This window comes from Stegodyphus dumicola, chromosome 12 (assembly GCF_044657685.1).
Source record: "Stegodyphus dumicola isolate Sdum_Otavi_A_Nest chromosome 12, ASM4465768v1".
Lineage (NCBI taxonomy): Eukaryota > Metazoa > Arthropoda > Arachnida > Araneae > Eresidae > Stegodyphus > Stegodyphus dumicola.
The window spans coordinates 22,764,341-22,776,786 of NC_140779.1; the positions used below are offsets into that span (position 1 = coordinate 22,764,341).

The 12,446-nt window shown below is 31.8% G+C and overlaps 1 protein-coding gene across 8 annotated transcripts in view; it reads left to right on the forward strand.

Annotated features, from left to right (window-relative positions):
* LOC118198476 (plexin-A2-like) overlaps positions 1 to 12,446 on the forward strand; it is a 1,098,378-nt gene that overhangs the window by 564,499 nt on the left and 521,433 nt on the right. The window lies entirely within an intron of this gene.

Here is a 12,446-nt window from a genome sequence, read left to right on the forward strand (position 1 = left end):
TATGGGTCCTTTAGGAAATCCTCTATAAAATCATCTCTAGACAGGTCCTTCCCATAGACAGGTAGTCTTAACGTGTTTAGCCAATAGGATTGGGATTCTCAGATGCTGTATTAATACTAGCGTAATATGATTTTTTAAACTCCTCTGTCTTCTTGCTTTAATATATTAATACTAGAAAGTCCGGCGGTCATACGCAATGACCGCTGTTCTAGATGTTATAAATTGTAATTAAAATGATTTGTGCAAAGGTGTTCTGCTAATTCAAACTGAATTACCCAGGGCAGGCGGCGAGGGCGCCCCTTTGCTTACTGCCCCACGGAGTTTTCCCTTTCTACTTGCTTAATTGCTTAAATAGAGTGCAACGAAGGAAATCACTGGCAGTACATTTCTTAAGAGCCACCGCTAGCTCAATAAATAAAGGTGATTTAAATAATAAAATGATAATTCACATGTCAAAGATCTCTTTGTGTACAGCATTTCTTGCGTAGATCATTCCATCATTTTTAAGCACGCCTTACAGAGGACCATCTATTATTTTTAATTTTACGTCCGTTCTTTCACGAACTCTTGAACAAGCAACATAAAGTTGACTGTGCCCATATGCAGGCTCAGGGGGAGGGGAAATGGCGACACGCTTAAGCGTTTGGTCCTGGGACTTTGATGGTCATAGCAAAGGCAAGTTTTACAGGAAATTGTCTACGTCTCAATTGAAACGGCAAACCTGTGCCGTGGCAACTTAACTCCATTGGCTAGTAGAGTTCCGCAAGCAACCAATAAACTGTCGGCGACAAACAGACACTTATGCTGCATGTAATAAAGATATTTATTTATTTCATTTTATTGTTTTTTCATCATTGCCGGTTGCATATTTCCGAATTCTATTATATATATATGTGATGTATCAGCTTTAGTCGTAGCTTAAATAATCAGACGATAAGTTTAAAACACGGGATCCATTTATTATTATTCAGAAGAAATAGCAGTCACAAAAATCAGATATCCGGAGTAAATAAAAAGAATTACTAATAACTTTTTGTGTGAAGTTTACTGCATCGTGACATTTAAGAAAAAGCCCCGATATTCCTTTTGCGAGTCATTTTATAACCTCTGGAAAGGCGGAGCTTCCAAAAAATGACGTCAGCCTCGTCAGCCAATCCAGTTCGTTTTAAATATTTCGAGAACATTCTAAAACTGTACGTGTAGAAAAGGCGGGAAAAACAACTTGACTACGGGTGTGTGGATTTATTTCCACGTACTTTCAAATAAGAGACCATCGCCATTAAAAATGAAAAAGAACATACAGTTAGAATTTTAAGTTTATTCTTGACTATGGAATTTTATTATTACAAATATATATTAAATTTATTTATTAAATGCCCGTGCTCTTATATTTTTAATTTTTCCGGCTTCGCTTTCTCATAATATTCGTCACGCGCTGCACTGCACGGGGAACAAAACGATTTACAGTTACGCAAGCAACCAATAAACTATCGGCGACAAACACTTAAGCCGCATATATATAAGATTTTCAAATTGTATACAGTTTTTTTAATTTTCTTGTCCCATTTCATACAGGACTTTTGAAAGCTTTTGCACGTTATTAGAGTGGTAAAGCGCTTTCAGTTACAAACTTACTGTGAGTCATTCTAATGCAAATATGGCTTAACATATCGTGTTTACAAAATTTTGCAATTTTTATCCCAAAGGGGCGTTAGACTCTAAAAGGTATTACTCTCAAAACGGCATTTTGCGTCGTTTCACTTTCTGCGTTGATTCGTTTTTCAAACTGTTGCCATCAGTTCGCTATGTATTATATTTAAAGAAACTAAATAATGAAGAATCTGCATAAATGTTTCTCGCAACGGCATCTAGAGACATTCAGTTTTGAATAACGTAGTCCTCCAACCGAACGTGGGCACTTGAAAGCCCGAATTTTCAATTTCGAATTTTCGTGTTTTATTATCTATTTCAAATTTTGTAAAACTTTAACGAATTTTTGGTTAACAAACTCAACATTTTAAAGCAAGCAATGGCTACACTGTACGAGAGGGGGGGAAACAATTTTATATCCAGCGCTCCAGACTGTGTATCGGAAATTTTAAGCTCCGCTGTTTTGCTGTTTTTAAATATTTTGTAATGTTGCTGTTGAATTGAATTTTATGTGGTTTAAGTGCGAAGGAAATGATATTTAATAAATAAAAGTAACACAAAAAACGTTTAATATAAAATCTGAAATCTCTTATTTTATTTATTTATTTTCAATTTTGCATTTATTAGTCCAAAGGGACAATTTGTCCAGAAGCACTATTAATTTCGTTTTTCCATTTTACATCGATTCACGATAAGCGTTGTTTCACTTTTCAAACTGTTGCCACCAAAGTTAGAGTCTTGCATTCTATTTAAAGCAATTAAATAATGAAGAATCTGCATAAATGTATGTATATTTCTTTCATTGTGATAAAACAACAGTACCTAAAGCCATCCAGTTTTGAATAACGTAATCTTCCAGGATATGGGCATGTGGAAGCCCTAATTTGAATTTTAAATTTGTTTTTTATTATCGGTTTCATATTTTGTAACACTTCAACGAATTTTTAATTAACATACTGAACAATTTCAAAGCGAGCAGTGGGAACATTGTAAGAAGAAAACTTTTTTTTTTTTTTTTTTTTTTTTTTTTAATCTCTAGCGCGCGAGACTGTGTATCAGAAATTCTAAAGATAGGCTCATTTTAAAGTCATTTTGTGATATTGCGGTTGAACTGAATTTTATGGTTTAAGTGCGAGGAACATGATATTTAATAAATAAAGGTAACACACAAAATGTTTAAAGAATTTTTAAAAAAGTCCCTTTTCTATATAATTTAAACTTTTCAGGTTTTTTATTTATTTATATATTTACTTTAAATGAAGAAGCTATGTAATTTTGTTTCAATCATTGTTTGAGGATTACAGATAGCAGAATGAAAGTGTGAATGTAGTAGATAACACTTCAGAATATGAATGAGAAAGGGAAATGTGTAATGTTTCTTATCATTTATTATCTCTTCTTTTTTTTTTTTTTAATCACAGAAGCCGGATAATTTTGTTTCAGTCATTGTCTATATATACCATGAGATACCAAGTGTGTATATAGTGGATAACACTTCGGAATATGAATGTGAAAGGGAAATGTGAAATGTTGTTTGATTATATACTGACTATTGTTGTTTTTTTTTACATTTCTTTTTTCCCTCAAAAAAAAATCGCCATCCATCAACTAACAGTTTTCGCATTCTAAAAGAAATTAACAGGAGAATTAAAAGAAATTACAGCCATTTATTACATTTAATGAATGAAGAATCTGCATTAATGTATGTATGTTTCTCGCATTGTGATGAAATAACGGTACCTAGAACCATCCAATTTTGAATAATGTAATCCTCCACCGAATATGGGCATCTGGAAGCCGTAATTTGGAATTTGTTCTATTATGGATTTCATATTTTTTCAGACATTCAAGAATTTTTTATTAAGAAACTCAACGGTTTCAAAGCAAGGAATGGCAACACTGTACGGAAAAAAAAAAAAAAAAAAAAAAATTAACTCGAGCGCGCGAGACTGTGTACCGGAAATTCTAAAGATATTCTCAATTTAAAATGATTTTGCGATATTGCTCTTGAACCGAATTGTATGGTTTATGTGAGAAGAACGTGATATTTAATAAATAAATGTAACGCACAAAACGTTAAAAAAACGCCAATTTGGACGTAATTTAAAATCGCAAACCTTTCAGATTTTTTTAATTTTATTTATTTATTTTGTATTAAACTAAGAAATATGTTTTGTATACGAGCTATAAAAGATTTTATTCTATCCTTCATTTTGTATCAAGTATGAGAACCTAAGAAGCAAAATTGCTGTTCGATTTTGACATTTCGGAACAGGAAATTTAAGAATTTGTTGGTTTAAAAAAAAAAAAAAAAAAAAAAAAAAAAAATCTGAAATCTTTCAGATTTTAAATTACGTCTAAAGGGGCGTTTTTTTTTAACGTTTTGAGTGTTACCTTTATTTATTAAATATCATGTTCTTTGCACTTAAACCATAAAATTCAGTTCAAGAGCAATATCGCAAAATAATGTTAAATTAAGCATATCTTTAGAATTTCCGATATACACAGTCTCGCGAGCTGGAGATAAAAGTATTTTTTTTCTATATAACGTTGCCATTTCTCGCTTTTAAAGCATTGAGTTTGTAAATCAAAAATTCGTTAAAGTTTTATAAAATATAAAATCTATAATAAAACAAATTCCAAATTTGGGATTTCAGATGCCCATATTCGCAGTAGGATTTCGTCATTCAAAATTCGATGGCTCTATGTACCATTGTTTTATCACAATGCGAGAAATAGACAATCATTTATGCAGATTTTTCATTACTTAATTTATTCAAATATAATGCAGGACTCTAACATTTTGTGGCAACAGTTTGAAAAGTGAACCGACGTTTATGAGTCCGACGCAAAATCGCAAAACGAAAACAATAGTCCTTCAGGGACAAAGCCCCTTTGGACTAAAAAAAAAAAAAGAAAGAAAGAAAGAAAGAAAGAAAGAAGCTTTTTCTCTTTAACGGTTGCTCAGCAGGTTTTCGCCAACTCAGAGTAAAGCACTTCTCTTACATGAATTTACGAACAACGTTTCGAGAAGTAAATGTGAATAAGCAGATCTTTCAGTATTTATTTACGATGGTATCGGGGAGTTTTTGTACAAAGAAAAACAAGTAACCAGGCTCTGAAGAGATCCAGTCTTGTCTCCATTTAAGGAGCATTGTTGTCATTGTAAGATTTCAGGAGAGGCTTCAGACACCTGTGTCTGCGACTTGCGGTTTCTTTGCTGAGTGAACTGAAGCGTTGAAATCGAGACTTGAAGGAAACCAGCTGCATTCCCCCCGCACCTTTTTTCTTTGTTTGTTGTTTTACCTATGGATATCAAGTTGCCCTATCAGTCTTTCAGTCTACTGCACGATAAAAGCTGCGATGAAATCCCTAAAAGGGAATCCTTTATTTATTCTGTGACGCATTCTTTTACATGACGTTTATCGGTTTGTTTGACTACCATTCGTTGGCAAAGTCTAACAAATAAAATAATAGTAAGGTCACTTTGAAATTTTTGAGATACACGCAGGTTTTTAAAGTTACACATACACGAAATTTTAGTAGTACAGAGGCTGTTCACACATTTTTAGATGATGTATATTGTATTCACAAAACTAAATTACATAAAATTCTTGTGTTTTAAATGTTCTATTTGACATCCCTTATTCTGAACTATCTTTCGACACCGCAATTTCCAGGATAATAATGCCTTTTGAAGTGGCAAAAGAGGTATTCTATCCCATTCTTCCCGAACATCTTTCCAGAGTCCTGTTTAGGGTTTTGGGACAACGTTTGGATAATGCAATTTTTAAAAGTCCGAAAGCACAAAAATCCATAGGTGACACATCGGGAGATTTATATTAGTGAAGGGTATGACCTTGATACCAGTTTTTGTTCCGTTTCTTTTAGAAATTTACAGTGGATTTTGATGTGTGACTGCTAGCTTTGTCCTGATGGAGTCTCACAGATGGATGGCACTGTGGGTAAAGCGATAATGTTTCATTCAGAAAAATTGGCGATAAAATATGTTCCTGATAGTACTTGGAGTTAATCTTGACATTTCTTTGCACTCTCTTTATTTTTAACTTGCCATTCTAAGAAAAACCAGCAACGATCATGAATCTCTTAGAAAAACTTTCTTTCGATTCTTTGAACCATCTACTTAATTTTTTTTCTCGCCTTTTATGATAATAAATGGCTCTTTTTTTGTTACAGTCATTTAAATACACCCATGCTTCATCTATTGGGACAATTGTTTTCCATTTTTCTTTGGATAAGTGTTTCTCATATAGAAATTCTGCAGCGTGTCCTGCCTTGAGCGATATGCTTTGGAAGAAGACGATGCACATTGCATTTTTTCGCTTTCTTAAGATTTAAATCAACGTTTATCATTTTGTTTACAGTGGACACCGAGCATTTTAATGATTTTGCAACTGTCCTTTGACTAGGGGGATTTTCTTTTAACATTAAACGACGTACCTTTGCAATAGTCGAAGATGTCCGTTTTTTCCTTGGATACTTGTTTGGAATTTTTGTCCCACTTGAGGCTCCAATTTGACGTTTTTTTTTCCTTTCTTGTTGATGATATTACCTATCGACGCTTTAGGTATCACAAAACCATGACTCTCACATCGTTTTTGGATAACGGAGTATGCATATTTCTCTTCGGAAAGAGCATAAATGTGTAGCCTTCGAACCACTGCTTTGTTAAATTCGCCATTTTGAATAAAAACAAAACTTTCGAGCCACAGACGATAATTTTGACTTTTAAAAACATACTACAATTGCAGTTACATCTTTTGCAGCAAACGATTTTTTATTACCGCTTACCAAAATCGTCTAAAAAATGTGCGAACAGCCTCTGTAGTGTTCTCCAGCATCAATGCACGTCGTTTATGTGATCATTTAATCATCTTGCGTTCTTTTTGGTGCTTGGCTTGAGGTTATTTACATTAAATTTTATCAGGCTTTGCCACTTTTAGCTTGTCTGCTTTATTTATTTATCTTTTAACTGCTCTTATTTATAATTTAATACCAATTAATAGCATACGGTTAGCACTTCTACAGAATGAACAAAAACTTGCCTTTAAGTGTGTTCAGCAAAACAAAATAGATTTCGAGTTGAGTTTTTTGCGTACTGTTAAAAAATGATAGATCCAAAGGAGTCCGAAAAACAGAGGTTGTTTGTGTCATAATAAATCTCCAAGATTTCTTGCATATAATGATACGTAATTTAATATTGGTAAGTTCAAGTAAATAAAACGCCTGAATAGTGATATATCAACTCGATTAAAGAAAATAATTTAAGTTATTAATTTACTATAATCTGTTACGTACTTCTTCGTTATAACGGCCCCCAACCATATTGGACGATTTTAGATTTACGCCAAGATCTCAGCTATAATGCCCCAAGTTCGTGAAGCGCGAATGTAAAAATAAACAGCACAATATAAGCAATCTGAAATTATTTGGATTTTAACGTTTTGTGTGTTACCTTTATTATATGTTATATCATGTTCTTGGCACTTAAACCATAAAATTTAAATTCAACAGCAATATCCCAAATTATTTTAAAAGAGCATAGCTTTAAAATTTCCGGTACACAATCTCGCGCGATGGAGCTAAAAATGTATGTGGTTTTTTTTTTTTTTTTTTTTTTTTTTTTTTTTTTTTTTTTCGTTGAGTTTCTTAATCAAAAATTCGTTAGTGTTACAAAATATGAAATAGATGATAAAACAAATTCCAAACTTGGGATTCCAGATGCCCATATTCGAGTGGAGGACTACGTTATACAAATTTTGATGGCTCTAGGTAGCGTTGTTTTATCACAGTGCGAGAAACATACATACATTCATGCATTCATTCTTCATTATTTAATTTCTTTAAATATAACGCAGGGCTCTAGTATTTGGCGGCAACAATGTAAAAAGTGAAACGCAATTTATACTATTTTTTAATAATATTTTTATTTATAATTTATACTATTTATACAATTTATTTGCAAAATCGCTTCATTAAAACTACGTGAATGAAGACCGACTGGAACTACATTCTCAAATAATGTGCAGAAAATAAATGCTGTGCAATGATGATGACACCACTTGAGAAGGAGGGATAGGGAGGCAACGCCCTTGGAGTGCCTGTTTTAAATACTGTAGTACTTGTAAGTCTGTGAGTTTACCTCAAAACTTGAGTTGCTTGCTAAAATAGGTTAAGAAGCCAGTTGTTAAAAACACATCGTAGTTCTGTTTTAAATTGCCGTTGTATTGCATAACATTGCATTATTAATATCAAAACTTGATATCTAGGACCAGGATGATTTTCTTTGTAAAAGTGTCTGTTTATAACGATAAGATTTAAAGAAAGAAAAAAAAAATAAAGTCTTCTCAATTATAAGAGTTCTAGTTGAAAAAAATCCGTTACACTCTTATCTCGTTTCCTCTCTCCTGCAATGAAGTTGGTCAGAAATATAAGAAAGTTCAACTTCCTCTTGAAAGGCGTTGTTCTTTGTGTGAGGATATCCGTTTTGCAATTTTAACGTGCTGGTGTGTACGCGTAATATGAGTTGGCTGAGTGCAATCCTTGGCGAGAGAGGATTCATTAGAATTTCTTAATGAGAGATTCTTTGAAGTGAGATACTAGATTTTTTTTTTTTTTCAAGTTATGTTAAATATACCTTCAAACAACACTGAGTGTAATTTATCACTTAATTGTTAGCCCAGAAGGGCTATTAATTTCAAAAAGGCATTTTTTGTCGATTTGCTTTTCAAACTGTTGCTACCAAATATTATCGTCATGTATTATATTTAAGGAAATTAAATAATGAAGAATCTGCGTGAATGTTTCTCACATTGTGAAGAAGCAACGGTACCTAGAGCTATTAAATTTTGAATAAGGTAGTTCTTCAATCGAACATGGGCACTTGCAAGCCCGAATTTTGAATTTGTTTTATTATCTGTTTAAAATTTTGTTAAACTTTAACGATTTTTTGCTTAACAAACTCAACAATTTCAAAGCGAGCAATGGCAACAGTGTACGGAAAAAATATTTTTATTTCCAGCGCGAGACTGTATCAGAAATTCTAAAGGTAGACTGTTTTGCTGTTTTTAAATACTTTGATATTGCTGTTGAATTGAATTTTAAGTGCGAAGAACATGATATTTAATAAATAAAGGCAACACGCGGGCATAGACAGTTACAATTAACGTCCAAAGACCCTGGCTCAACTGAAGAACAAGATTCAAGCTGCTATCGACAACATACCCGTTGATATGCTGGTAAAAGTGGAAAAAAACTTCAAAACTCGACTATCTCAATGTATTGACCAGAACGGAGGCCACCTTAATTATTTTTAAACTATACTATTTTTAAAGCCGCAATTAAAAAAAAAAAAAAAAAAAAAAAAAAAAAAAAAAAAAAAACTTTAAGTGTCTTTCTATAACTTGGAAAAAATTAAACTGATATCGCTTATACTATTTGTGTTATTTGTTTTTAAAATAAGGTAGTGTCCCTGTCGCACCCTGTACAAATTAAAAAAAATAAATCAGAAAATATCTGCGAATTTTATTTGAATTGAACCAAAATTTCAAACAGTGAAAGAAGAAATCAAGGAAATATAATAAAAAATGGGTACTTTTCCGTTTTGCCGGCGCAAACGATAAAGTCGCCAATAATGGTACAACTGATACCAATGGAATATCTTCGCTGGTAACATTTTACGCTTCATTTTCAAAATCAGTCGCAGCCATTTCTTACCACATTGATTGTTTCTTTCAATACTCGCATACAATTACATAGAATATTTACAAGATCTTAAATTTTATGCCCTCAGACCATTCGCGGTAATTAAGTCAATTAGGATGCAATCACACCGCTCACCCGAAGGCGAAAATATAGAAAAGGCAAAATCAAGGGTTCATCAATATAATGAGAATGCACTGGCGAAATAAAACAGTGCGGTTTTACATAATTTCTAAGTAAGCTATTCTTACGAATTGAAATAATTCTTGCATTTAAACTTGTATTCCAAAGTAAGATTTAACTTGAAATTTATGTAGATAATTACTGAGAGAATTAGATTTTTGTAGTGTAGTTTACGTGAGATGAGATTACTTGGGGTCACGTGATAAGAGCCGGCGAATCAGGATATTGAACCATGAAAGCATAGTAAATTCTTAAATTAATGTCTTTTTACAAATTTATTGCCTTTATTTATTGGCTTTTTTCAAAATTTTAAACCATATTAAAATGTTTATGCCTTCAAAATAAAAAATTCTTAGAACTAATATTTGTTAACATTTCTTATGCGTATATTGTATGTTGTCGCCAACAAAGTCTGCTTGGCGAGATTTGCGCCGGCGAAACGGAAAAGTACCAAAAAAGGAGATAATTATAAATGCATACCAAGTTGAATTCATATTTAGGAGCTAAAATTTTGAGAGCTAATTTTTAAAAAACTACTCGTGCGATTTGTGCAAAACTTTATACTTTGGCGTAATTTAAGTCGTAGAGTCGAAATATGGAAAAAAAAAATTGTATGTTACATTTCAGAAAAAGTGTGATTTTGTGTCAGAATGCCGTATATTAGAACAATGCTGTATATAAATCTAATATATACCATAAGTCGCGCTTTCGAGACATGAAAAAGGTAAGTTAAATTTCGTTAATTGGCCCAGTGGAACGTTAAATATAAAACTGTTCCCGCCTTTTTTTGGTGCAAGGTATACATTTTATAATAAGCTATAATTTAAACTGTTTTCAGCAAATATCGCATTTCTTGGGAATATCAAATTTTAAGTGTCGGCTTTTGTTACCTTGTTTAAAGGAATTGCGGCGCGTGTAAAAAATTTCGTAATCTCTACTTTATACGTTTAATAACTTTATTCTAATGAAACAAAACTCTTTTACTGCATATTTTCAATATGTTTCGTTTGATACGTGATATTACGACATTCAAAATCTAAATTTAGAAGCAAAAAGTGAAAACTGTATTTAAAGTTAGAATAAAAACTATTGCAATATAATATAATTTTATGCGGTAAAAAACAGGCTACCCGTGATAGCTAAATTTAAAGAATATTACTCAACTAGGAAAACGCAACTTGGCATACAAAACCGAGGTCGAAAACAATGATGTTGCAATTTCAGCGTTTCCTGGAATACCGTCGCCTACGCGTTGTGTCTGATTACGTAAAAATAGTAGTTTAGGTGGGAAAAAAATTCAAAATTTCGAAATTTATATGTGGTTTTATTCCACAAAACACATACATTCAGGCGAGTAAGACATACAAAAATCTCTATTTAAAAATTATTTTTTGAAAACGGGAGGAGGGAAATATATTTGGTCATCATGATCGATTACGTTAAACCTGGTAATCGAAATCATTCGTTAAAAATTTGTTTTCGATATTAGTGGAATTACCATTTACTTAATTAACAAGTTAATAATGTTATAAACGTTGCCGGAATTAAGACGCTAGTGTTTTACAAATTATCACCCTCCCCCCAATAGAAAAAAATGTGAAAGCTTTCAGTCTGAAACCATGAAATTCAATTCAACGGCAGTATCGCAAAATAATTTTAAAATGAGCCTATCTTTAGAATTTCCGATACACAGTCTCGCGCGCTGGAGATAAAAATGCTTTTTTTTTTTCGTACATTGTTGCCATTCCTTGCTTTGAAATCGTTGAGTTTCTTAATAAAAAATTCATTAATGTCTGAAAAAATATGAAATCGATAACAGAACAAATTCCAAATTAGGGCTTCCAGATGCCCATATTCGGTGGAGGATTACGTTATTCAAAATTGGATGCTTCTATGTACCGTTGTTTTATCACAATGCGAGAACATACATACATTAATGCAGATTCTTCATTCTTTAATTTCTTTAAATGTAATTATATGGCTGTAATTTCTTTTAATTCTTTTGTTAATTTCTTTTAGAATGACAAAACTGTTATTTGATGAATGTTGATTTTGAATCGAATAAAAGTTTATTTACATCTCAAGCAGACAAACGACTATTAAATTAATTTCTTTTACAATTCAAAAATTGTTAGATGATGAATGTTGATTTTGAATCGAATAAAAGTTTATTTACATCTTAAGCAGACAAACGATTATTAAATAAATTTCTTTTAGAATTCGAAAATTGTTAGATGATGAATGTTGATTTTGAATGGAATAAAAGTTTTTTACATCTTAAACAGCCAAACGACTATTAAATTAATTTCTTTTAGAATTCGAAAATTGTTAGATGATGAATGTTGAATTTGAATCGAATAAAAGTTTATTTACATCTTAAGCAGACAAACGACTATTAAATTAATTTCTTTTAGAATTCGAAAATTGTTAGATGATGAATGTTGATTTTGAATGGAATAAAAGTTTATTTACATCTTAAGCAGACAAACAATTATTAAATTAATTTCTTTTAGAATTCGAAAATTGTTAGATGATGAATGTTGAATTTGAATCGAATAAAAGTTTATTTACATCTTAAGCAGACAAACGACTATTAAATTAATTTCTTTTAGAATGAGAAAACTGTTAGTTGATGAATGGTGATTTTGAACGGAATAAAAGTTTAAGCAGCCAAGCGACTATCAAATTAATTTCTTTTATAACTATGCTTAGTAACCCAGTTGTTGACAAGCAATAAACTAGAAATCATTTCGAACTTGAATAGTAATTAGTAACATTACAAGCATTCAAGTTTTGAAGTGCAAACGGAGCTAGTAGTGCAAGAAGTTTGGAGTTACTGCGAATTTGAAAGATAGTATAAAAAATTATAATAAAGGAAATTGAAAGGTGAG